Source organism: Stegostoma tigrinum, chromosome 23, assembly GCF_030684315.1.
Source record: "Stegostoma tigrinum isolate sSteTig4 chromosome 23, sSteTig4.hap1, whole genome shotgun sequence".
Classification (NCBI taxonomy): Eukaryota; Metazoa; Chordata; class Chondrichthyes; order Orectolobiformes; family Stegostomatidae; genus Stegostoma; species Stegostoma tigrinum.
The window spans coordinates 44,473,730-44,499,041 of NC_081376.1; positions in this window are offsets into that span (position 1 = coordinate 44,473,730).

Below are 25,312 nucleotides of genomic sequence, written 5' to 3' on the forward strand. Positions count from 1 at the left end.
CCTAACATGCACATCTTTCGACTGTGGGAGGAAACTGGAGCACCCGGAGGAAACACACGCAGACACGGGGAGAAAGTGCAAACATTTTATATTTGTCTTTAAAATAAGAAAATGTTAGGGTCTAGAATGCCTCCATAAAATGTTTTGAGGGGGCCTGACCTGCTCCATAACACCACAGATGCTGCCATGCAAGTTCTGTGTCTGTTTTATTCAATGTTTACTTCATTCAGTTTGCTTGTGATTCAGAAATGGCAGCTAAACTTTGCTGTTCAGGACAAAAGGGTTTTCTCTGAATTAGGGCCATGAAATCTTCCTTCTTTCTGTAAGCAACACATGAAAAACAGTGGCATGCAAGAACACCATGAGATATCACCCTCCCTCCTCTGTGTGCACACCCTTTAATAAAACAAAGATGCTGATATCTGTGCCTGAAGTAATTCAAGTTTAGAAAAACTTGGCAATTTACCAGAACTGGCCAAATTAGAGTGACTCTGGGGAATTCCGATCACTGCATGGCCTCCATTGAATGGTATCTAATAAGGAAGATGTGACATTTTTGTTTACGAGTGCAATACGGCTAGACAATTTCAGTGAGTGTAAAGGAAAACAGAGCGTCCTTTGGGGATACAGATACGTTTGTGGCTTTAAAGAGCTGACGTGTATTTTCATCCTTCCTGTGATTGACTGGAGCTTTGTGCTGACATTATTGTGCAAACTACAAACCTCTATTACACAATTCATTCCCAACTGAATTCGTTTGGAATAGCTATGGCTATGGAATGCAGAAATGTACTTAAAACATTGGTAGCAGCGCGATAGATTTTTATATATTTGAGAAGATTACGCAGAAAGTACCAGAATGCTTTAACGTGTACAGTCAATCATATTTGTGATTTTCTTTCCCCCTGGAATTGCTATATCCAGCAAAAAGAAACTTTATAATTCGACTTGTTTTGCGAGCTCTTTGAGTTCCTGCAGCGTTGCTGCTGAAACATATAAAGTGGATTTTGAATGTATAAATGGAGCCTTGGGATGTTGGGTTCCAGACATAGTTTAATAATTATAAAAATAAATCCAAAGCTGCAACTTGGGATGATAGTGTTTAAAAGGAGGTGCGCCAACATGGGATGTATAACTCCATATTTTAAAGACACTATAACCACTGGTCTCAACTAACATGAGAATTCCAGGTGCCAATAAATTTTAATTGTATAACTTTTAAAATGTATAATAGTTCATATTTAATTACATTTGTGCTTGCTTCAGTAAGTGCTCAGATTGACCCTTAAAGTTCCACAGTGTGCTTAACTAATTATCCAATATAATTCAAGTATACTGAGGAAGAGTCAAACTGGACTGGAAATGTTAGCTTCATGATGTGGCGCTTTCTAAACTCCATTGGCTGGGCTAGATAGCAAAGTTTGATGCTGAATGAACACAGCAGGCCAAGCAGCAACTTAGGAGCACAAAAGCTGACGTTTCGGGCCTAGACCCTTCTAGGCCCGAAACGTCAGCTTTTGTGCTCCTAAGATGCTGCTTGGCCTGCTGTGTTCATCCAGCTCCACACTTTGTTATCTTGGATTCTCCAGCATCTGCAGTTCCCATTATCTCTATTGGTTGGGCAGCTGGCCTTTGACGGATAATGACGCCAACAGTATGGGTTCAATTCCTGCCCACAGGCTGAGGATACTATGAAGGATTCTCCTTCTCAATTTCTTTGCTGACCTGAGCTATGATGACCCTTAGGTTAAATCACCTCCAGGGCACTCCCCTAATGAGAGAGTGGTCCAGTGATATTGCTATCTCCCTTTCTGTTCACAGATGCTGTCAGACCTGCTGAGTTTCTCCAGCACTTCCTATATTTTTTCTTTATTCAGACCTCTATTATCAACAATATTTTGCTTTTATTTCACTGTTCTCAGCCTACAAAGTGAAAAAAAACTCAACTCGGATGCATCAAGTTGGGGGGTGGGAGTCCAGTGGTTGAATCACTGTTGGGGTTGGGGGGGTGGATTCATAGGTATGAGGAGAAAGTGGGAACTGGGAACTGAGTTAGGCACAAGAAAACAGAAATTGCTGGAGAATCTCTGAATTTCTCAAGTCGCTGGACTCAAAATGTTTTCTTTTTACAAATGCTGCCAGTGTATTACTAAGTTTCTCCAGTGATTTCTAATTTTTTTGTGTTTCAGAACCCCAACATCTGCAGTTGTCTGTTTTATATGGCTGAGTTGGACAATTATTACATTGAAGGGAACAGCAGGCTCCTATGGGCTGCTCCTATTTCCACACTTCTTTATTTTTTATTCAAAGCCTATGCCAAACCCCAGTGCTTTGTGTATAAGATTCAAGCAGCAAAATTAATGAGTAAGGAAAATGGCTTCAATTCACCAAGGCTTTCTGCATTTTCAGAATTCTCTAATACTGTTGAAATTGATTTTTCTGACTGATGGAGAGTCCAAAACTAGAGGGCATAGGTTTAAGGTGAGAAGGGAAAGATTTGAAAAGGACCTGGAGGGTAACTTTTTCATGCAGAGGGTGGTGTGTGTATGGAATGAGCTGCCAGAGGAAGCGGTGGAGGCTGGTATGATTACAACATTTAAAAGGCATCTGGATGGGTATATGAATAGAAAGGGTTTAGAGGGATATGGGACAAATGCTGGTAAATGGGACTAGATTACTTTAGGTCTGGCAGCATCTGTGAAGGAAAATAAATTAACATTTCTGAGGAACAGTCCTGAGGAAGGGTTACCGGACATGAAAAGTTAGATTTTTTTTCCTTCACAGATGCTGCCAGACCTGCTGAGCTTTTCCAGCAACTTCTGTTTTTGTTCCTGATTTACAGAATCCACAGTCCTTTCGGTTTTTCTTAAGATTACTTTAGGCATGGACAAGCTGGACCAAAAGGAAGTTTCCATGCTGTTTATCACTTTGACTATGACTCTATTTATTGCGTACACACAGAATTTGATTATCATTGCTGAGAGCTGAGGACAACATTTATTTATAGTTAAGGACCAGCGCTCACTCAATGAAATCCCTGGCTTTTGATTGCTTGTGCTCTAATGTCTACTCATGTGTCAAATCTTCATGATACAGTGACCCCCATGCAGGTTGCCTCTTCTTCAAATGTTTGACAGTTGCACAGCCCGCTGCTCTTTTGCAAGCACGTTCACAATTGGCAAACTCCCCGGCACTTCAGTAAAAGCAAAGGAAAGCTGATAGCCCGAAACAGAAACGGAAAAGTGCTGCAGATGCGTGACATCTGTGGAGGAAGAGTTGAATTTTGAGTTGAATGTGACTGAAAAGGAACAATACTTGATTGAAAATAAAATTGGAGTGAATTCTACATGGGGGTGAGAGGAGAGGTTGTGTGAGGGGGGTGGTGGTAAGGATTCCTTACGCAATTACGCATTGAAGTAGACAATCTGAATACAATCAAGTGCTCCAGTAACTTTCTGCTTCTACGTTCTTCCCTTCCTCTCCTTTCAATAGGGTAAGAAAGCCAAAATAAAACAAGTAACTGCAGATGCTCAAAATCTGGGCAAAAATGCTTCTGGTTTGAGGTTTAGGGTCTACTTTCGGATGCTATTTGGGCTGTCTGCCCTGGTGACTGGGACCTATCTCCACAGTGACGATAGTAGATTTCTGCAAGCACCTCTTACTAGCACAATCATAAACATTCTCCTTTGATTTAATCCATCTCTCCTTGGTCCTGCCTGTTCCTTCTCTCTTGGAATTTTGCACGTGACTCCACATGTCTCTATTACAATAGCATATACCACATTATTTCATGACGCTACAGCTACCATTTAGTCTTTTTAAAAAAAATCCTTTATTTTTCAGGTGTCTGTGATCTGGACCAGGATAGTTCTTTCAACCTTTACTCACATTTTAATGTTAAATCCACTCTCAGCTCCATAACTTGATTCCAAACCACGAGCCCTAAACGTGACTGGAGAAGATTTAAATTACCTGATGAATATTTATCGAACTTTTTTAGCTACTGGGTAAAATCAATATTGTGCTTCAGAATTCATACAACAGCATGTCATGTAATTGCAGTTGCCAATAGGCAGGGATGAATAAAGCTCTGTCTCAGCTGACTTCCTGTAGTTTGCCTTCACTGAAGATGCGTCGTAAAGAAATGACTTTTCAATTTCTGGAATTGATCTGCGATACTTTTAGCCACCGCTGTGATTAGCATTCAGGCACATTGCTGTTATTTAGTTGGGTAATATGCATGGGTAAGCATTTGGCAGCTGAGAATGAAAACCACTCAATAAAATATTCCATTATTGATTTTATTGCATTACTGAACTCTATCCCTTTGGATGATGCACTAATTGCTGTGTCAGCTCTTAGATCAGCCTCTCTCTACTATTTGTATAAATCAGGTGGCCTGGTTAAAAAAGAAAAACGATACAGATTTATTCGCCAAACTCTGATATCTTTGGTTTTTTTTTAGAAATGAAAGCAATCACAGTCAACTCCATGGAACTGAGTACAAAATTGAACCTGAGCACCGAGCACAGCACTGAAGGAGTACTGTGTCGTTGGATGTGCTGCCTTTTAAGAAAAAGACATTAAACTGAGCTTCCACCTGCCCTCTCAAATGAGTGTGAAAAGTTCCATGCCATTATTTCATCCAGGATACTGTCCTGGGTGGTATTTATCCCTGAACCAATATCACTAAAGGTACAACAATTGAATCATTGTCTTAGTGTTGGTTGTGGGAGCTTGTGTACAAATTGGCCACCGAATTTCCCACATTGTTCTGGTGACTTTTTAAAAAATTTTAACATTTTTTCCTTCTCCACCGAGACCGCACACCATCTCCAACCCCCACATGAGTGTCCCCGTCGCCGAGGCAAAAAGCCCCAGCACGTGATCGCTGCCAATTGGTCTGAGCCAAAAGGTTGAAAACCAAGGTACTCGATTGTTTTTGAGGCACCATTGGATGTCCAGAAATCATGGAAGGAGCTAAATAAATGCAAACGCTTCCTAGTCTTTGTGAGTAACTTCCAGAGCATCAGAGGGTGATGGGAGTCTGGAACTCACTGCCTGTAAGGAGGTAGAAACCCTCCCAGCATTGAAGAAATATCTAGGTATGCACTTGCAGTGCTAAGACATATGAGACTATAAGAGCTGGAAAATGGGTTTACAATAATTTTTGGCTGACACGAACATTTGGGCTGAATGGCCATTTTCTATGTTGTAGATCTTCATGAGACTATGACTCTCTGAGTACCTTGGCCAGCAAACTTGTGCCATAACCCTTTAAAAACAGCTGGATTTCAGGTACTGTACTGCTGTATCAGACTGTAAAGATGCAGATTAAGAGAATGCAGTGCCCATATGTGTAGACTCTAGAAACATGGTCTATCGATCTATTTAGCTTCTCTGACTTATGCCGTGTCTCTCACTGCAACATGACCTCAGGCTTCATCCAATATTGAGTTTGTGACTATTTGCCAGTGAATGTGGTCAATTATAATGATTAAAAGATACCAACGACACTTTAATTAACAAATGCATAGCTCCTGGACCTGAGCTACAAGTAACATTCACAACCCACAGATGCTCAGCAATATCTATTGTTATGACCAGGGTGGGCAGTGTGGGATTGAGGTATGTTTTGTCTCCCCTCTCTTTAATCTCCTCAGTTGTTTGCAGCAATGATTTAATTACCTTTATAGCGCACAGCAATACCACACTTCAATTAAAATGTATTTAACTAGTTCACCAGAAACAAGGTGTTCTCCAGTGAAAGGAAAATCAAATTTATTACTTGCTAATCCGGAAATTTAAAAAATAGAGAGATCACACCAAATCCACGCATATAAATACAAGTATGACATTTAAAAGGAGACTGTGTCCAGTACAGAAAAAAAGAAAATACATCTCAAAATCCTTGCAGTGTTATGGAGGTGTTAGGTTTTAGTCCAATACCACAGTTGGTGAGGGATGGGAGTTAATTAGCTCAGTTCAGCTGGTTTCTAATACAAAGGGATGCCAATGGCGTAGTTTTAATTTCAACACCAAATGCAATTTCCATTAAGGACTAAAGACCCATCTCAACCTTTCCTTTTGCCTGAGGTGTGATGACTCTCAGGTTAGAACTGCCACCAGCCAATGATCTCCAGTCTGATGGTATGGCAACATTAACTTTAACTGGATCAATTGTTGTCATGAATATTGGAAATATCTTTCAGATCTTGATGATTGGATGTTTCTCTCCAGTTTGGGCTGTCATTGTGCTTCTTGACCTTTGAGGGGCTGAGAGAATGCAGTGAGAGAGAGACAGAGACAGAGAGAGAGAGAGAGAGAGAGGCCTCTAGTATGGACAGGTATCAGACAGTGCCCTTGACGTACTGTGCCAGGAATCCCTGGGTGAAATCTAACCCTCATGACTTGACTGAGGCCTGCTGACAGTGATAATAGTCTACCTGTCAATGTATATGGCACAGCAAGTCAGTGGCAAAATGAGTATCTGCCTGAGAAGGTCAAGGCAGAGCAATGTAAGACAAGGTTGCTGTGAGCATCCAGGTGGGCACAGAGTGAGCGAGTGAGTGAGAGGAAGCGAAGGGCTCGGAGATGTAACCTTGTGCCGTCCATCAGCCGATTGTATGTCCCTGAGAGCACCTGGTCGTTGCTGCAGCCTGAGGTGCTGCACTGAATTGTCCTGTTTGTGGATGAGAGATGTGCCACAATGCTAGCACATGTTGGATGCCAATGTGTGTGGTTATTGAGTGCAAGTGGTCAGCGCCCTCTGCGTACGCTGTTGGATTGATGTGCTTCCAGCTGGAGGACTGTTCAGACCACGTGGCGAACTGAATCTGCCTTGCCCTGAATTGCCCTGGTTTCCTTTCAGAAAAGATGGCAGCACTAGCAAGATAGACAGCATTCAGACTCCTGAGCCCATCTGCTCCACACCAGCTGCTTCCTTCCATCTTCCTGACCCCTTTCGTCTCCTTTCTCTTCCTTCCCTTCTTTTCTTCATGCTGTTCCTGGGTTGGAGAAGGAGACATCTCGGAGAAGGGAGGCCGAAGCGGGACTCTTGCCAATGTGGCAACAGAGAATGGAGCTCCTGGTTGCCAGGAGCTGGGGCCTCCTCAATATTGGTGAGGTGGTTGCACTGGCAGAGCCAGGGACTCCAGAGCGAATGTGAGGACAGCACAGAGCCTGGCATCAGTGGCTGCGGTGGTTAAGGTAGGCCTGGCATTGAAGAGATTGTGACTGGCGCATCCTACGTTAGTGGGTCCAACCTAGGTGGTGATGAGGTGATGGAAAAGTTTGGGACAGGGGCAGATGTCATTGCTGGGCCTACTCAGGGCTCAGGACCCATGACAAAGATAGACTCTTACTCAGTGATATCTTTCCATTCTTAAACTATTCAAAACAGCACTGGGTCATGGCGACAGTTGGAGTTTTTCACTGCATTTTGTTGTAAAATGCAAATGACAATGAATAGTCAATTCAATTCAATTCTGATCTTCTCAAAATATAGCTTATTAGGTGAGATGCCAAGATGAATACTCACTTTTAACGTGCCATTAAAAAGGGATTTATGGGTGGCATGATGGCTCAGTGGTTAACACTGCTGTCTCACAGCGTCAGAGCCCTGGGTTCGATTCCAGACTAATATGTCTGTGCAAAATTTGTACATTCTCCCTGTGTCATTGTGGGTTTGCTTCATTTTCTCCCACACTTCACAGAAGTGCGGGTTAGGTGGATCAGCCATGCTAACTTGCCCATTGTGTCCAGGGACGCGTTGGCTAAGAGAGCTAGCCATGGAAAATGCAGGGATTGACTAGAGGGCCAGGTCAGGATGGGATACTCGTTGGAGAGTTGGAGCTCATTCTATGGGCCAAATGGCCTCTTCCTGCACTGTAGGGACTCTATAATTTAACAAGCATCAGACCCTGTCAATTAGCAAGAACCAGCCATACTGCATATAAAAAGCAGCAAAGTTGGAGTGAGTTGCTATTGACATTGAGATGAGCCTTATTCTACTTGTCATGCATCTTGTTGTAGGCTACATCATTTAGAATCCTGGAAGGATCTGCCAAAAGGGCTGGATTTTCATCAAAACTGGCTAAGTATCAATTGCGGGGAGTTTTATGGACGTTTTTTTCTGTGAGCTCCATTGACTTATCTCATTCAAGCCTCTGCTCATTATCTCATTACCACGTCCTTATCGTGCTGCCCTTGTGCTGTATTGCGGTCACTGGCAGAGGAAGTTCTCGCTGTTGTTGCTGGCACCTTCTGGCATTCCTGCCACTATCGCCATATTTAAAGCCCCAAAATGTGCACCAGGTCAGATGCTCCAGCTGGGAATAGCTCTTCACAGGAAATGAAAACAAAACATCTGAGAGCACATAGGTGGAATGGGTGACAACTCATTGGAAATGAAATGTCAGCTTCAAAAATACACTGACATTTTAAACCATTGCCGTCTGCCTGACTGCCATTACAAGAATGAAACTACTAAGACTACCCCTCCTTGGTGCCACTATTTGCTCCTTCATGCCCATTGTAGCATAACAGCTCAGCATTATTCAATGTGCAAGTGTCACTTGTTGGAAATACTTTAGGAAGTCGTTGATGTTAACTTCAACTAAACAACTGGAGAAGTGAACAAAGAACAAACTTAGGAGCTTCCTTTTGAAGAGGAACCAGCGACATTTCCAGCTACAGCAAATTTACAGTCAATGAACACCCACCATGCATCTATTGGGCAAGGGTATCATTAAGCCCTGCCTGGCATGCTGCACCTCTCTATCATTCTGAAGTTAATGTTCTTTTCTGATTAATGGCTTTATCTTCCTCCTTGGAAGGCTGTTCTTCTACAAAGAGATTGGCTGTTTTTGTTTGACAAAATACTGTCCTCTAATGGTGTTCTCCTCCTGTGCGAGGGGCCAATACATCTTTGCAGCTTGTTCCCAGGCTTCCCAATTCATAGCCTGCAATCCTCAAATCCCACCCCTTCTGTGTAGCTTAAAGAAACCATTTAACAAATTGCAAAAGGTTTTTGTGTTTGTCCTCCACTCCATATGAGTTCACTGCTCTGAGGCATTGTTAGTGAGCCGTAACTACCAGCACACACCAATGTTGTGGGAATAGAAAGATTCTGTAGTGACTTTCTGATATCTACAATGAGTTATTTTCAGTCTCATATGTATCCAGTTTGGTAATGTGAGGCTTTATGAAAATAGAGGGGGAAGAAGAGAGAGACGGTATTTGAATCGAACATGACTGAAATGAAAAGGAGCAATATTTGATTGAAAAAAATTAGAGTGAATTTTATGTGGTGGTGAGGGGAGGAGGGGTGTGGGGGAGAAAGGCTGAGGGTTGCTTCCCTGACTCTGTTGAAAAGTCAGTTGCAACAATGCTGACTTTAATGGGAAGTGTAAGATACTATGTTCCAGATGCAATTCAATTGGACACACTACTAGGCTTTAAGCAAATCAAATTTTATTCTTACACCGCAGTTAAAATACTAACAAAAAAAGAATTGGCATAACTTTGACTCTATTTAAATACTTAACAAAATAATAATAATTAACTACTACTCATCAACTGTTCCAATACAGCAGCATCCCATAAACACATCCTTGGCAAAGGCTACCTCAGCAAAACAGATTTTCCTCATGAACTATCTGAAGTCTAAGAGAAGGAACCCCAACAGATTTAATCTCGTAGCAGAGAGACAGAGAGCTCAAGCTTTTGCAGCAGCATCAGCAGAGAGAACTGTGTTTAGCAGCTTTGATTCCAAAACCCCAACTTCAACAACAGAAAGCAAAATTAAAACCCTGGGCCTGTGTGAGCCTGACTCCACCCACTCATGTGTCTTTTATCTACTTAAGGAAAAACAAACCATTTACTCTGCTTTCTATGGAGTAGGGACCTCAACATTAGGTTGACAACACCTCTCTTCAGGAGAAACAGGCCAGAACAGGCCCTTTTAATGCACATCCCGTCACAAACTATATTTGCACCCACATTCACCTGTGGATAGGTGAGGAAAAGATTGCTGCTACAGTTTACATTGTTTCATATCTAAGGAGAAAATAACTTTGAGTGGTCCATGTGCTGGACTTTGATGGCTGGGAAGTGCAGGTCAAAGGCAGTAAATTCCATGGCTTTTAAAATTACTTGCGATGTAGTGAAAACACATTCCCATGAATGCTTTGAGCAGAACCTTTCACTTAGGAAAATGGTGCAGCCATGTCTCACTATTTTAAAGGTTTGCATGCCTGGCAATTTTGCAATCCTCTCAATTCCCAATGCCCACTCCGCTTGATATACATGGTGAGTGAGTGAGCAAATGCATGGCAGATGCAGTTTAATGTGGATAAACCAAAACAAGAATGAAGATGATCTGAATGGCTATAAATTGAGAGAGGGGGACATGCAAAGGCACCTTGGTGACCTAGTACACCAATTCCTGAAGGCAAGATGTGGTGTGGAATTGATGAAGAATGTAAATGGCATCTTGGCCTTCATAGCAAGAGGGTTTGAGTACAGGAGCAAGGATGTTCTGCTGCAATTTTACAGGGCCTTGATGAGACTACACCTGCAACATTGTGTGCAGTTTTGGCCTCCCTATCTGAGCAATAATGCTCTGGCGATGGAGGAAGTACAATGAAAATTTATCAGATGGATTCTTGGGATTGGCAGGACTGACAAAGGCGGAAAGGTTAAACCAATTATGATTATATTCATTCGAGGTTAGAATAATGAACTGAATTGAATTAGCTTTCTTAAGTGCTTATCTCATAGAAACCTATAAAAGTCACCCTGGATAATAAAATGTGAGGCTGGATGAACACAGCAGGCCCAGCAGCATCTCAGGAGCACAAAAGCTGACGTTTTGGGCCGAGATCCTTCATCAGAGAGGGGGATGGGGTGAGGGTTCCGGAATAAATAAGGAGAGAGGGAGAGGCGGACCAAAGATGAAGAGAAAAGAAGATAGGTGGAGAAGAGAGTATAAGTGGGGAGGTAGGGAGAGGATAGGTCAGTCCAGGGAAGACGGACAGGTCAAGGAGGTGGGATGAGGTTAGTGGGTAGGAGATGGAGGTGCGGCTTGGGGTGGGAGGAAGGGATGGGTGAGAGGAAGAACAGGTTAGGGAGACAGAGACAGGTTGGACTGGTTTTGGGATGCAGTGGGTAGAGGGGAAGAGCTGGGCTGGTTGTGTGGTGCAGTGGGGGGAGGGGAGGAACTGGGCTGGTTTTGGGATGTGGTGGGGGAGGGGGAGATTTTGAAGCTGGCGAAGTCTACATTGATACCATTGGGCTGCAGGGTTCCCAAGCGGAATATGAGTTGCTGTCCCTGCAACCTTCGGGTGGCATCATTGTGGCACTGCAGGAGGCCCATGATGGACATGTCATCTAAAGAATGGGAGGAGGAGTGGAAATGGTTTGCGACTGGGAGGTGCAGTTGTTTATTGCGAACCGAGCAGAGGTGTTCTGCAAAGCGGTCCTCAAGCCTCCGCTTGGTTTCCCCAGTGTAGAGGAAGCCACACCGGGTACAATGGATACAGTATACCACATTGGCAGATGTGCAGGTGAACCTTTGCTCAATATGGAAAGTCATCTTGGGGCCTGGGATAGGGGTGAGGGAGGAGGTATGGGGGCAAGTGTAGCATTTCCTGCGGTTGCAGGGGAAGGTGCCGGGTGTGGTGGGGTTGGAGAGCAGTGTGGAGCGAACAAGGGAGTACATCTGCCAATGTGGTATACTGTATCCATTGTACCTGGTGTGGCTTCCTCTACATTGGGGAGACCAAGCGGAGGCTTGGGAGCCGCTTTGCAGAACACCTCTGCTCGGTTCGCAATAAACAACTGCACCTCCCAGTCGCAAACCATTTCCACTCCCCCTCCCATTCATTAGATGACATGTCCATCATGGGCCTCCTGCAGTGCCACAATGTTGCCACCCGAAGGTTGCAGGAACAGCAACTCACATTCCGCTTGGGAACCCTGCAGCCCAATGGTATCAATGTGGACTTCACCAGCTTCAAAATCTCCCCTTCCCCCACCGCATCCCAAAACCAGCCCAGTTTGTCCCCTCCCCCCGCTGCACCACACAACCAGCCCAGCTCTTCCCCCCCACCCACTGCATCCCAAAACCAGTCCAGCCTGTCTCTGCCTCCCTAACCTGTTCTTCCTCTCATCCATCCCTTCCTCCCACCCCAAGCCGCACCTCGATCTCCTACCTACTAACCTCATCCCACCTCCTTGACCTGCCCATCTTCCCTGGACTGACCTATCCCCTCCCTACCTCCCCACCTATACTCTCCTCTCCACCTATCTTCTTTACTCTCCATCTTCGGTCGCCTCCCCCTCTCTCCCTATTTATTCCAGAACCCTCACCCCATCCACCTCTCTGATGAAGGGTCTTGGCCCGAAACGTCAGCTTTTGTGCTCCTGAGATGCTGCTGGGCCTGCTGTGTTCATCCAGCCACACATTTTATTATCTTGGATTCTCCAGCATCTGCAGTTCCCATTATCACAAAGTCGCCCTGGATTTGTTTGACCATGTTCCTTTCTGTATAGGTTAGATACAGGAAGGGTGTTCCTGATAGCAGGGGAATCCAGAACCAGGGTTCACAGTCTAAGAATACAGAACAAACCATTTAGGACTGAGATGAGGAGAAATTTCTTCACCCAGAGAGTGGTAAGCCTGTGGAATTCGTCAACACAGAAAGCAGTTAAGGCCAAACCATTGTATCAGAGATAGTAGGAACTGCAGATGCTGGAGAATCTGAGGTAACAAGGTGTAGAGCTGGATGAACACAGCAGGCCAAGCAGCACCTTAGGAGCAGGAGAACTGACGTTTGGGCCTAAGCCCAAAACGTCAGCTTTCCTGCTCCTCTGATGTTATCAAGGCCAAATCATTGTGTGATTTCAAGAAGAAGTTAAATAAAGCACTTTGTTTAAGGGATCAAAGTGTGTGAGGAGAGAGCAGGAATAGGGTCCTTAGATGGATGATCATATCGAGTAGCGAAGCAGCTTGAAACGCCAAATGGCCCACTTCTTGCTCCTGTTTTGTATATTTCTATGAGTTCTGCAATGTCTGGGTTCATACAGACACAGTAAAAGTCAGCGCTCAGAGAGAAGAGGGGCCGAGGCCTGAAATGTTAGCTTTCCTGCTCCTCTGATGCTGCTTGGAATCCTGTGTTAATCCAGCTCCACAACTTGTCTCAGATTCTCCAGCATCTGCAGTTCCTACTAGATCAGACGGAATTAATAGCACTTTACGTGCTTAACAAGCTGACCTGTCTGACCCATGGGCGTATAGGGCACACTCAGGTGAAAGGCAGATGTTGACATATTCCAACCAAAGTCCTGATGCACCATCGATTTCAGCTCATTCAACCTGCCCCCCTCTCCCCGACTCCCAGATACAGATGTACGCAGTTTGTCAGGTTGAAACGAACCCCAACATCCCCCTGAGAGGTAGTAAGAACTGCTGATGTTGGAGTCAGAGATAACACAGTGTGGAACTGGATGAACACAGCAGGCCAGGCAGCATCACAGGAGCAGGAAAGCTGACGATTCAGGTCGGGGCCCTTCTTCACCCAACATATCCCCACCTCCAAAAAAAACGCAAGCTGATTGTTAATCTTCTGGGGACATTTGTTTCATTTATCAGAGTTGAAAATTTAAGAGCTGCAGTGCAAGTCCACGACCATACGAAAGATTACAGACAGTTACATCTGGTAAAGGGCAGGCTGCTAAGTCCGAATAGGTGAATGAATTTGGAAGCAGCTTTGAATGTACAGTGTTACAGATGTAGGAGAACTGCTAGTGAGGGATTGTTCAAAGAGTGATGGGTCCTGTTTGTTAGCAAGGGAAAATGCAATCTAACGACGAGTGTTTTATGATCACTGGAGATTTATTTGCCAAGGATTTAACATTTAAGGATGCAATATCAGTGAAAGAAATTGTAAAGCATGTGCCTGCATCCTGAACTTTGGAAGAATCTGACAGGCAAAACAATTAATGAGGAAGAAGGACTGGATGTGCTGTGCTGAAGGGACTGTGTGCTTGTTCAGCACTATCTGAAATGGTTGCAGGCTATCTCTGTACTGCATTCCTTTTAATAGCACAGAATTTTCTGAAGAACTCAAAAAAAGTTGTGACAGTATGATACGTGCTCTTTTGCCAAAATTCATAAGGGGGACTTATCTGTTCTGCGGTAACACTCCTCGTTTCATAGTTAGCACAGAATTTTTACGTGAAGAAAAGATTTAGGCGCAGGAGTAGCCCATTCAGCCCATCAAGTTTGCTGCACTGTTCAATGAGATCATGGCTGAATTTATAATCCTCAGCTCTGCTTTCCCGCCTTTTCCCAATAACCTTTAATTCCCTCATTGGTCAAACATATTTGAATATACTTAATGACTCAACCTTGACAGCTCTCTATGGTAAAGAATTCCTCTGAGAAATTCCTCTTCATCTCTACCTTAAATGGGTGGCCCCTTATTCTGAGGTTACGCCTTTGAGTCTCCTGCAATGGGAAACAACTGTTCTGCATTTTTTGATGCTCGGCTGCAATTGGAAACATCACAGATCAGACCTTCACTAATCATTGTTAAGAGCCACACCAACTTCAATAAGCCAATCAGGTTTGCAAATCAAAAACTACCCTGGTTTACATCTGAATGAAGTTTGAAGGGGTGGGCATAATAGATTGGAACTGTTCCAAGGTAATGGCCTTGATCAATTTGACCTTGACTCAGCACCTGATCTACTGAGCTCGAGATATGAACAAAACCCTTACTGCCCCGCCAACACTGATAATGTGATGGATGGCAGTTTCAAAGACAAAACACATCCAGCCTATGTCTGGATGGTCTAAAATCCTTGAATAAAAGGAAAATACTGCAGATACTGGAAATCTGAAAGAAACTCAAGAAATGCTAGAGAAACTCATCAGGTCGGGCAGTGCCTGTGGAGAGAGAAAATCTGAATTAATGTTTCAAGTCTGGTGAACAAGAGAGTCATCAAATGTGAAACATTATCCCTGCTTCTCTCTTTGCAGATGTAAGGACACCTGCTGAGTTTCTCCAGCATTCTCTGCGTGGAACCCAATTAGTGCCTGATTCAGACACCGGGTCTTTTTCAATAAGTCTCACGTCTGTCATCTGCAAGGTGTTAGAAAGGATTCTGAGGGATAGGATTTATGCCATCTGGAAGAGGATGGCTTGATTAAATGCAGTCAACACGGCTTTGTGAGGGGCAGGTCATGCCTCACAAACCTTATCGAGTTCTTTGAGGATGTGACTAGAAAAGTTGATGAGGGTCGAGCTGTGGATGTGGTATATATGGACTTCAGCAAGGTATTTGATAAGGTTCCCCATGGTAGGCTCATTCAGAAGGCCAGGAGGAATGGGATACAGAGGAACTTAGCTGCCTGGATACAGAATTGGCTGGCCAACAGAAGACAGCGAGTGGTAGTAGAAGGAAAATATTCTGCCTGGAAGTCAGTGGTGAGTGGGGTTCCACAGGGCTCTGTCCTTGGGCCTCTACTGTTTGTAATTTTCATTAATGACTTGGATGACGGTATTAAAGGATGGGTCAGCAAGTTTGCAGACGACACGAAGGTCGGAGGTGTCGTTGACAGTATAGAGGGCTGTTGTAGGCTGCAGCGGGACATTGACAGGATGCAGAGATGGGCTGAGAGGTGGCAGATGGAGTTCAACCTGGATAAATGCGAGGTGATGCATTTTGGAAGGTCGAATTTGAAAGCTGAGTACAGGATTAAGGATAGGATTCTTGGCAGTGTGGAGGAACAGAGGGATCCTGGTGTGCAGATACATAGATCCCTTAAAATGGCCACCCAAGTGGACAGGGTTGTTAAGAAAGCATATGGTGTTTTGGCTTTCATTAGCAGGGGGATTGAGTTTAAGAGTCGTGAGATCTTGTTGCAGCTCTATAAAACTTTGGTTAGACCGCACTTGGAATACTGCGTCCAGTTCTGGTCGCCCTATTCTAGGAAAGATGTAGATGCTTTGGAGAGGGTTCAGAGGAGGTTTACCAGGCTGCTGCCTGGACTGGAGGACTTATCTTATGAAGAGAGGTTGACTGAGCTCGGACTCTTTTCATTGGAGAAAAAGAGGAGGAGAGTGGACCTAATTGAGGTATACAAGATAATGAGAGGCATAGATAGAGTTGATAGCCAGAGACTATTTCCCAGGGCAGAAATGGCTAGCACGAGGGGTCATAGTTTTAAGCTGGTTGGTGGAAAGTATAGACGGGATAATGAGAGGCATAGATAGAGTTGATAGCCAGAGACTATTTCCCAGGGCAGAAATGGCTAGCACGAGGGGTCATAGTTTTAAGCTGGTTGGTGGAAAGTATAGACGGGATGTCAGAGGCGGGTTCTTTACACAGAGAGTTGTGAGAGCATGGAATGCGTTGCCAGCAGCAGTTGTGGAAGCAAGGTCATTGGGGACATTTAAGAGACTGCTGGACATGTATATGGTCACAGAAATTTGAGGGTGCATACATGAGGATCAATGGTTGGCACAACATTGTGGGCTGTAGGGCCTGTTCTGTGCTGTACTGTTCTATGTTCTATGGTTATTGGGATTTTTAAAAAAATTCACTTGCGGGATGTGGCATCACAGGCTGGGCCATTATTTACTGCCCATCCCTAATTGCCCAGAGGCCTGTTAAGGGTCAACTATATTATTGTGGGACTGGAGTCGCATGTAGGCCAGACCAGATAAGGATGACAGATTTTCTTCCCTAAAGGGCATTGATGAAGCAGATGGATTTTTCCAGATGTTTGACAATGGTTTCATGGTAATCATTACCCCTGTTAGGACAGCACTGCATCGTGGGCTGAAGGACCTGTACTGTGCTGTACTGTTCCATGTTCTTTAATTCCAGATGCTTGATTGAATTTAAATTCCACAATCTTCTGGGGTGGGACTTGAACTTGGGTCCCCAGAGCATTAGATGTGTTTCTGGATTAATATTCTAATGGTAATAAAAACTAAGCCACCACCTATCCTGAGGTATATAGATAACAGAGCAAACAGGAACTGATTGGAACGTGCACACAGCACAGTCCCATCAGTTTAATGGATGATGGAAATCAGGAGATTTTCCAGACTTTCTGGAGGAGAGTGTTGAGTCACACTTTGAGTGCCAAAGGTGCAAGAATGAGTCCGCATGGATTCAGATGACAGCTTAATCAGATTGAAAACAAATCAGCTACTAAACGTTTCCAGACTTGGTAAGAAATGTCAAAAAGCTTGTGACCATCATTTTCCCATTTGGTACCGCATTTGACAGCAACTAATTCTGGCCCAAAATCGTTTTGGGTACATATATTTGGACATTCTCCCTGTGTCTGCATGGATTTTGTCCTGGTGCGCTGATTCCTTTCCATAGCCTAAAGATGGGCAGCACAGTGGCTCAGCGGTTAGCACTGCTGACTCACAGCACCAAGGACCCAGATTTGATTCTATGCTCAGGCGACTGTCTATGTGGAGTTTGCACACTCTCCCTGTGTCTGTGTGGGTTTTTGCCAGGTGCTCTGGTTTCCTTTCTCAGCCCAAAAATCTGAGGGTTAAGTGGATTGGCCATGCTATATTGCCCGTAGTGTAGGCTAGCTGGATTAGCCATGGGGAGTGTGGGTTATAGGGTTGTGTCTGGGTGGGATATAGGATGCTCTTCAGAGGGCTGGTGTTGACTGGATGGTCTGAATGGCCTGCTTCCACAGTGTAGGGTTTTTAGGTTATGGTCAACACTTCTTTGGGAAGGGCTGTTAAAAAAAATTCCATGTACTGTAATCCTTCGTTTAAATTTGCAACGACAATCTTGAGATGTACAACTTTAAGTGAAACAAACTTTATTTGAATCAGATTTTCCTATTACAACCAATATCAAAATTAGAGATTAGGACCTATCTCATCAGCTAAATAAACAATTCTAACCAGACCACTGAAATTGTTAAACTTCTGTATTGGTAACCGAAATAAATTTTATGCTTTGAATGATAATTTATTGTGAGAGAAATATGTTAACTCCTATTACACAGTCCTGCCTCTCCCATCCCTGACTCCCTGGTTGCTGTCATTTGTCAAAACTTGCCATTAGTCTCATCGATTCTCCTGCTCTGTTTCTCTCCTAATTATTGCTACCTTCTCAGAATACTTGCTGAGAGTGAGGACTAGAGACCTGAGCAGTGAGGAGTGGGAAGACCCTATTCTCCTTGAAGAGGAAAATCCACAAGCTGGAGATGGGACTGGGGCAGAGAGTTGGCGAGCAAGATGGGTGGTGGCCCAGAGGGTCATGAGCAGGAGAGAAGGTGGCCTGGAGGCTTAGTGACACGCAGTGTTGGTGCACCGCAGAAACAGAAAACACTAGGAGGGTCAGGGAATGGAAGAGGCCGTGCAGAAATACTACCAGTCAGGTTACATGACTTGAAATCAGACGAGATGTGAAATGGTTTTGAAACAGCATTCCTAATGCAGCAATTTTTAAACCATAATCTGCTCATTGATGCCCAGCTTGGGTTCTGGTATGATCACCGTGCTCCTGACTTCAATATAGCCATGATTCAAGTGTGAAAAGCAGAGCTGAACTCCAGAGATGTGTGTGTGAATACCCTTGAAACCAAGGCTGCATTTGATTGAGTGTGGGTTCGAGGAGCCCTGGCAATCCTTGTCAATGGGAATGAGGGAAGGCTCTATTGATTGGAGTCACACTTGCCACAAGGGAAGATGGTTGTGTTTGTTGGGTGTCAATCATTTCAGCTCCAGGGTGTTGCTGCAGGAGTTGTGTAGTTGCTCCAGTCCCAACAATCTTCAGCTGCTTCAGCAATGGCCTTCCCTCCATCATAAAGTCTGAATTGGGGATATTTATTAATGATTGCACAATGTTCCTCACCATTCACAACTCAGACATTTACAGCACAGAGGGAAACCATTGTTGCTGTCAGATTCCCAAATACTTTGACCTTGCATGAGTGAGAAGTACCTTAATTAGATCATTACATGTTACACATCTTGCTTTCACGGCAATAGCGTTAATGAAAAAGCTTAATGAGGTTTCCGCAGTTAACTCTGGATCATTTTGTGAAATCATAATATGAAAGATTGTGATATTACTGTAACTGACCTGCATAAAAGAATATCCTACTTGTTTGATTTACTTTGGCTTGCTATGAGAATAACAGATAACTGTGGGACAAAATAGAGACGTTTTAATAGGTAGAGCACTTAAACTGATCCTCTTATTAATTATTCATAGCTTAAATATTAATAATATTATATCCAGAATGCCCAGAAAGTGGCGCAATGCAATTAAATCCAGAACTAAATAAAGAGAGAACAGCCCCTGAGGCATATAGCTTTTCCTTTACTGCCAACATTTGCTTTGGTTTTAAATTAAACATTGCAGAAGACTACTTCTATCCTTGAATGATCATTACATTCAAGTATTAAGTAACTCACACTATACACCTGATATCACAAACTCTGATGGAGATGGCTTGTTTTTCTGTTATTTGTGGAACCTTCTCACTCACTTGCTTTCACTGTCCACCACCTGTTCTTCCATTCACGAATGGCTCTGCTACCATATGGCATCTTTCAGATTGAAGTGCAGCCACATTTAGTTTCATGCCAGACCCATTTTCTGCCATGGGAGCTGGCTTCAATGTGGAGCTGGAGTCAATGCACCAGCCAGGCTGTCTGCACTGTCAACATGAGAACATAAGAAATAGGAGCTGGAGTTGGCCATTTGGCTCCTCAAGCCATCTCTGACATTCAGGAGGATTGTGGCTGGTCTTCTCGTGAACTCAGTTCCACTTACCATAATTCTTAATTCCTTTCCTGTTCAAAAATCTATCCTTGAAAACATTCAACAAAGTGGCCTCAACTGCTTCACTGGGCAGGGAATCCCACAGATTCAGAAACCTTTTAGAAAGGAAGCTCTTCCTCAGCTCAGTCCTAAATCTGCTCTCCCTTATTTTGAGACTATGCTTCCTGGTTCTAGTTTCACCCCCTAGGAGAAGCAACCCCCTTGCTTCTATTTCCTTCATAATTTTATACTTTTCTAGTCCCAGTCTACTCAATCTCCCCACATAAACCAACCATCCCAATCCTGGAATCAACCTAGTGAACCCCCTCTGCACTGCCTCCAGTGCCAGACCATCCTTTCTCAAGTAAGGAGACCAAAACTGCACACAGTATTCCATGTGTGGCCTCACCAGGAACCTATACAGCTGCAGCATAACCTTCCTATTTTTAAACTCCATCCCTTTATCAATGAAGGACAATTTTCCACTTCCCTTCTTAATTACCTGCAGCACTTGCAAACCAACCTTTTGTGATTCATGCATAAGGACACCCAGGTCCCTCTGCACAGCAGCATGCTGTGAGTGAGGGAGTGAGGAAGTTGTTGTAGAAACCATTTGTGATAAGAAGCGTCCTTGTAAGTGTGGACGGATCCCACCTTTCAGCCAGATTCAAACCTGTAATTATTCCCATTCATGTCACCATTTTCAGGAAAAATGTGGCTGTGCAGCAGGCTAGATGCTTTTCGAGTCAGCTGTGGAGTTCTTGATGTGTTGTGATCCATCCATCAAGATGTCAAAAACCTTGGTTGCATTATTCTATAGGTCACACCCCCGATCATCTGGGCTCTTTAAAGCCTCTGTAACAGAGTCCATTGTATCAATGTAAGTTGTTGCCAAAATGCGACAAACCATATCTTGTTGAGAGATTCTTCAATTTAGACTGTCCAAACATAAACATTGGAACAGGCGGAGATGGCTCACCTCCTTGATCTGCTTTGACCATTCAATAAGAAGGTGATGTGGTTCTCCTCTCTCATATGGGATGAGGCAGGCTCTGTAGCTTCCTACATTTTAAAGGATGGGGTCAGCAACCTTCTTCATGAGTAGCTGTTCATACAATGCTTGGAGTTGGCATGCCTGTAGAACACAGTTTTACTATACCTTGTTTCCAAATGATCAGTGACATAGTGTCACATTGACTAGGCTATACGTATAAATGATGAGCTCGCAAATGATCACTTGGTTGGAGTCAGTCTGAACTTAAGCCAAGTCCAATGACTACAAAGCTGGTTCAAGCTGATAGCAGTGTCTTTGCTAATCCCTTCTCTTCTTCAGTGGCATTGTGAGAAATTGGCTCAATTAAAGGGTAAGCTTTTTCTCTCCCATGCTGTTATTGACAAAAACAATTTAAATCCTCCAAGCCCAAACCCAGGGACACTTGGTTTAACCCATCCTGCCAGCACCAGCTGGGGGAAGTGGGAAGTATGAGAAATGTTGACTCCATGCTGTGCCCAACACTATTGGGTTACACAGGACTGGTTTGGAACTGGAAACAATTGACAGATTATGTTAACAATGCAGGATTTTGAACTTCTTTTATGCTCAGTTTGTTATTGCAATGTCTAAAATACAACAGGATTTTGAATACTTTGCATTAGAAACAAAATTGACATAGTTTTCGGAACGTGTCTCACTGTGAGACCCCACACATTGACATCCATCTATCCATGTAATCATAACCCATTTGACCTACTTGCCTGCTCCTGACTCATGTTACACTCTAACAATTTACCCGCATCCACTTGCCACCCTGTCTACCTACCACCCTGCCCAGCTGCTCGCTATCCACTTACTAGAAGCTGCTATTGGCTATGAAGAGAGATTGGACACACTTGGTTTGTTTTCACTTGAATGTCAAAAAGTGAGGGGTGACCTGATAGAAATTTACAATATCATGAGAGGCATGGACACAATGGGTAGTCAGAGACTTTCTCCCAGGTTAGAAATGTCAATTATTAGGGGATGTAGGTTTAAGGTAAAACGAGATGGAACACACACAGAGATAGTTGGACCTGCAGATGCTGGAGAATCTGAGATAACAAGGGGTGGAGCTGGATGAACACAGCAGGCCAAGCAGCATCAGAGGAGCAGGAGAGCTGAAAAAGGGAGTGAAGAAGGGTCTAGGCCTCAAATGTCAGCCTTCCTGCTCCTCTGATGCTGCTTGGCCTGCTGTGTTCACCCTGCTCCACACCTTGTTGTCTGAGATATAACAAGCAGTTTTATTTTTCACACAGAGGCTGGTAAGTGCCTGGAATGGGCTGCCAGATGAAATTGTAGAAGCAGCTGCATTAGCAACTTTTAAGAGGAATCTTAATGAATATATGAATTGGTGAAATCTTGATGGACTGAAGGTCCTGTTCCTGTGCTGTACTGGTCCTTGTCGAACAGAAAAGATCGAGGCAGCTAACGCTGCGATCAGGGGTACATAAGCTTTCAAAAGGAGTTGATGCAATGCACACAACAGACTTGAGAGGAAAGTTATAGGTCGTAGAATGAAAAGGTCAATAGCAATATGGATACAAAACTGAACCAATTATACAATGCAGAAAATAATGGTCAATGGATAGTTTTTAGGGCTGGAGGTAAGATAGTAATAGAGTTCCCCAGGGATCAGTATTGGGAACCTTGTTTTTCTTTCTTATACATATTAATGATCTAGATCTTGGAGTGTAATGGAAAGTTTCATAGTTTGCAGATGACATAAATCTTGCCAGAAGTGTAAACTGCAAGGAGGACAGTGTCAAACTCCAAAAGGACAATGACAAATTGGAGGAGTGGGTGAAACATAGAGGATAGGAGCAGGAGGAGGCCACTTAGCCCTTCAAACCTGCTCCACCATTCTTCATGATTATGCTGATTGTCCAACTAAACAGCCTATTCCTGCGTTCTCTCCATAACCTTTGATCCCATTCGCCCCAAGTGCTATATCTAGCTGCATCTTGAATACATTCAATATTTTGGCATCAACAGCTTCCTGTGGTAATGGAATCCACAGGCCCACTACTGTCTGGGTGAAGAAATATCTCCTGATCTCCGTCCTAAATCATCTACCCTGAATCCTCATACTGTGATCCCTGGTCATGAACACACCCACCATCTGGAACATCATCCCTGCATTGATCCTGTCCAGTCCTGATAGAATCTTATAAGTGTCTAAGAGATACCCCCTCATTTGTCTGAACTCCAACAAAAACAATCCCCACCTAGTCAATCTCTACTCATATGTCAGTCCCATTGTCCTCGGAATCAACCTGGTAAACCTTCACTGCACTCCTTCATGAGAAACAGCATCCTTCCTCAGGAATGGAGACCAAAACTGCACACAATATTCCAGGTGTGGTCTCACCAAGGTCCTGGATAACTGCAACAACATGTCCATACTCCTGTACTCAAAACCTTTCACAATGAAGGCCAACATGCCATTTGCCTTCTCTACCACCTGCTGCACCTGCATGCTTACCTTCAGTGACTGGTGCACAAGGACACCCAGATCCCACTGCACACTCCCCTCTCCCAATTTACAGCCATTCAGGTAGTAATCTGCCTTCTTGTTTTTGCTTCCGAAGTGAATAATCTCACATTTATTCAAATTATACTGGGTGGACTCAGGATCAAATACTTTAATGCTCTGCTGGTTGACCTTCAATTCTCCAGCCTTCATGAAGTGTTGCTCCTTTAAAATTCTGCTACCTTTATCATATTTCACAGTGGCTTACCCACTCCCAACCACCATCCTCACTTACCAACTTTGGCTCACTTTTAAATATTTGGATTTTGAAAGTGGCTCAAAGATCTTCATGGCTTCGTTCTCTCCATTCTCCACATCTATTCTGGAACCCCACCTTTCTTGAATGATGGCCTCTTGGGCAACCCTTCCCCTTACCACCTCCCTTTTTAATGGCTAATCCTCAGCTGAAAAAGTTTTGTGTTCTGGGAATTCTCTCCCCAAACTCCTCTGATCTTCCACCACCATTTCATCCTTGAAAACCCACCTCTTCCATTTAGTTTACAATCATCTCCATTGTTGTCTGATTACATTTGTGCAAATTGCTCTGAGATGTTCCTTTTTTCTGGACTAAAGGCTCGGTGTAAATGTAAGTTCTTGTTATCAAATGAATGATAACATTTAGTGTTACTGTAAACAGCCAAGCAGAAATTCTCCACCGCTTTCTGTTCTGAAGTCTTTACGCTAGGATAGTGACTTGCAGCAGGGTGAAAGATCCCACCTCCTCATGCTCACCGCTGCAAATCAACATTTCAGAATTAATGGGAACTTAAAGAAACTACAAATATTCTGTTACTGTTTCACCTGCCACAAATGAATGTGCATTTTTATTCTATTAATTATCATTAGTAAAATATTAGTTCACAGAAATATAGACATTTTCATACATGCTACAAAAGAAAATGTTTATTTGAAACACACTAAATATGTTATAATATTATTGCGATAATCTACTGAGAAACTAATGCCTATCCTATACATTATGCTGAATCTTTATAAAATTCTAACTATACAGTCATACATTCATACAGTTATATATCTTTACTGCATAGAAGCAGACCCTCCAGGCGAACTCCTCCATTTGATATCCTAAACTAATTTTGTCCTGTTTGCCAGCATTTGGCCCATATGACTCAAAACCCTTCCTATGCATGCACCTATCCAGATCCCTGTTAAATGTTGAAATTGTTCCAGCCTCCACCACTTCCTCTGGCAGTTCATTCCATACACACACCACCCTCTGCATGAAAAAATTTCCCTGAGGCTCCTTTTACACCTTTCTGCTCTCACCATAAACTCACGCCCTCTCAAGTCGAAGTCTCCTACCCTGGGAAAAAGACTTCGGCAGTTCACCCAAAATATTATCTCTATTTCTGTGTACCACACCTCAGGAAGGATGCGAGGGCCCAGGAGATGGTGCGGAGGGGATTGATTGGAATGATTCTGGGGAATTGAGATTTTGGTGGGCAAGATAAGGTTGTTGGAGCTTCGAGCAAAGAGTAGGAGATTCAACGGAGGTACACAGGATTCTGACATGTATGAACAAATTAGATGAAAACAAACTACTTCCATGAGCTGATAGTATAAGGATGAGGGGCTGCACATTGAAGATCTTGAGAAAGAAATGTAGGAGTGGGGATACGGCAATAAGTAACATTTTTATGCAGTGTATGTGACTGAAGGTAAATAAACCAATGGGGTGGAGTGAGGAGGGACTGACGAGATTGCTTGACAGAGAGATGCCATAGACTTGGTGGCCTCGTTCTGTTTCAAAATGAATCTTTGACACAACCCTGGGTTAATCAAACAAAATTGACGGAGACATAGAGTTCTTACATAAAACTGCACTGTTGTTGCCCACTTATATGACAATGCATGCCGCATGCGTGGCCAGGGTGTGTGATGTCAGGTGAGTGACATTTCGGGCC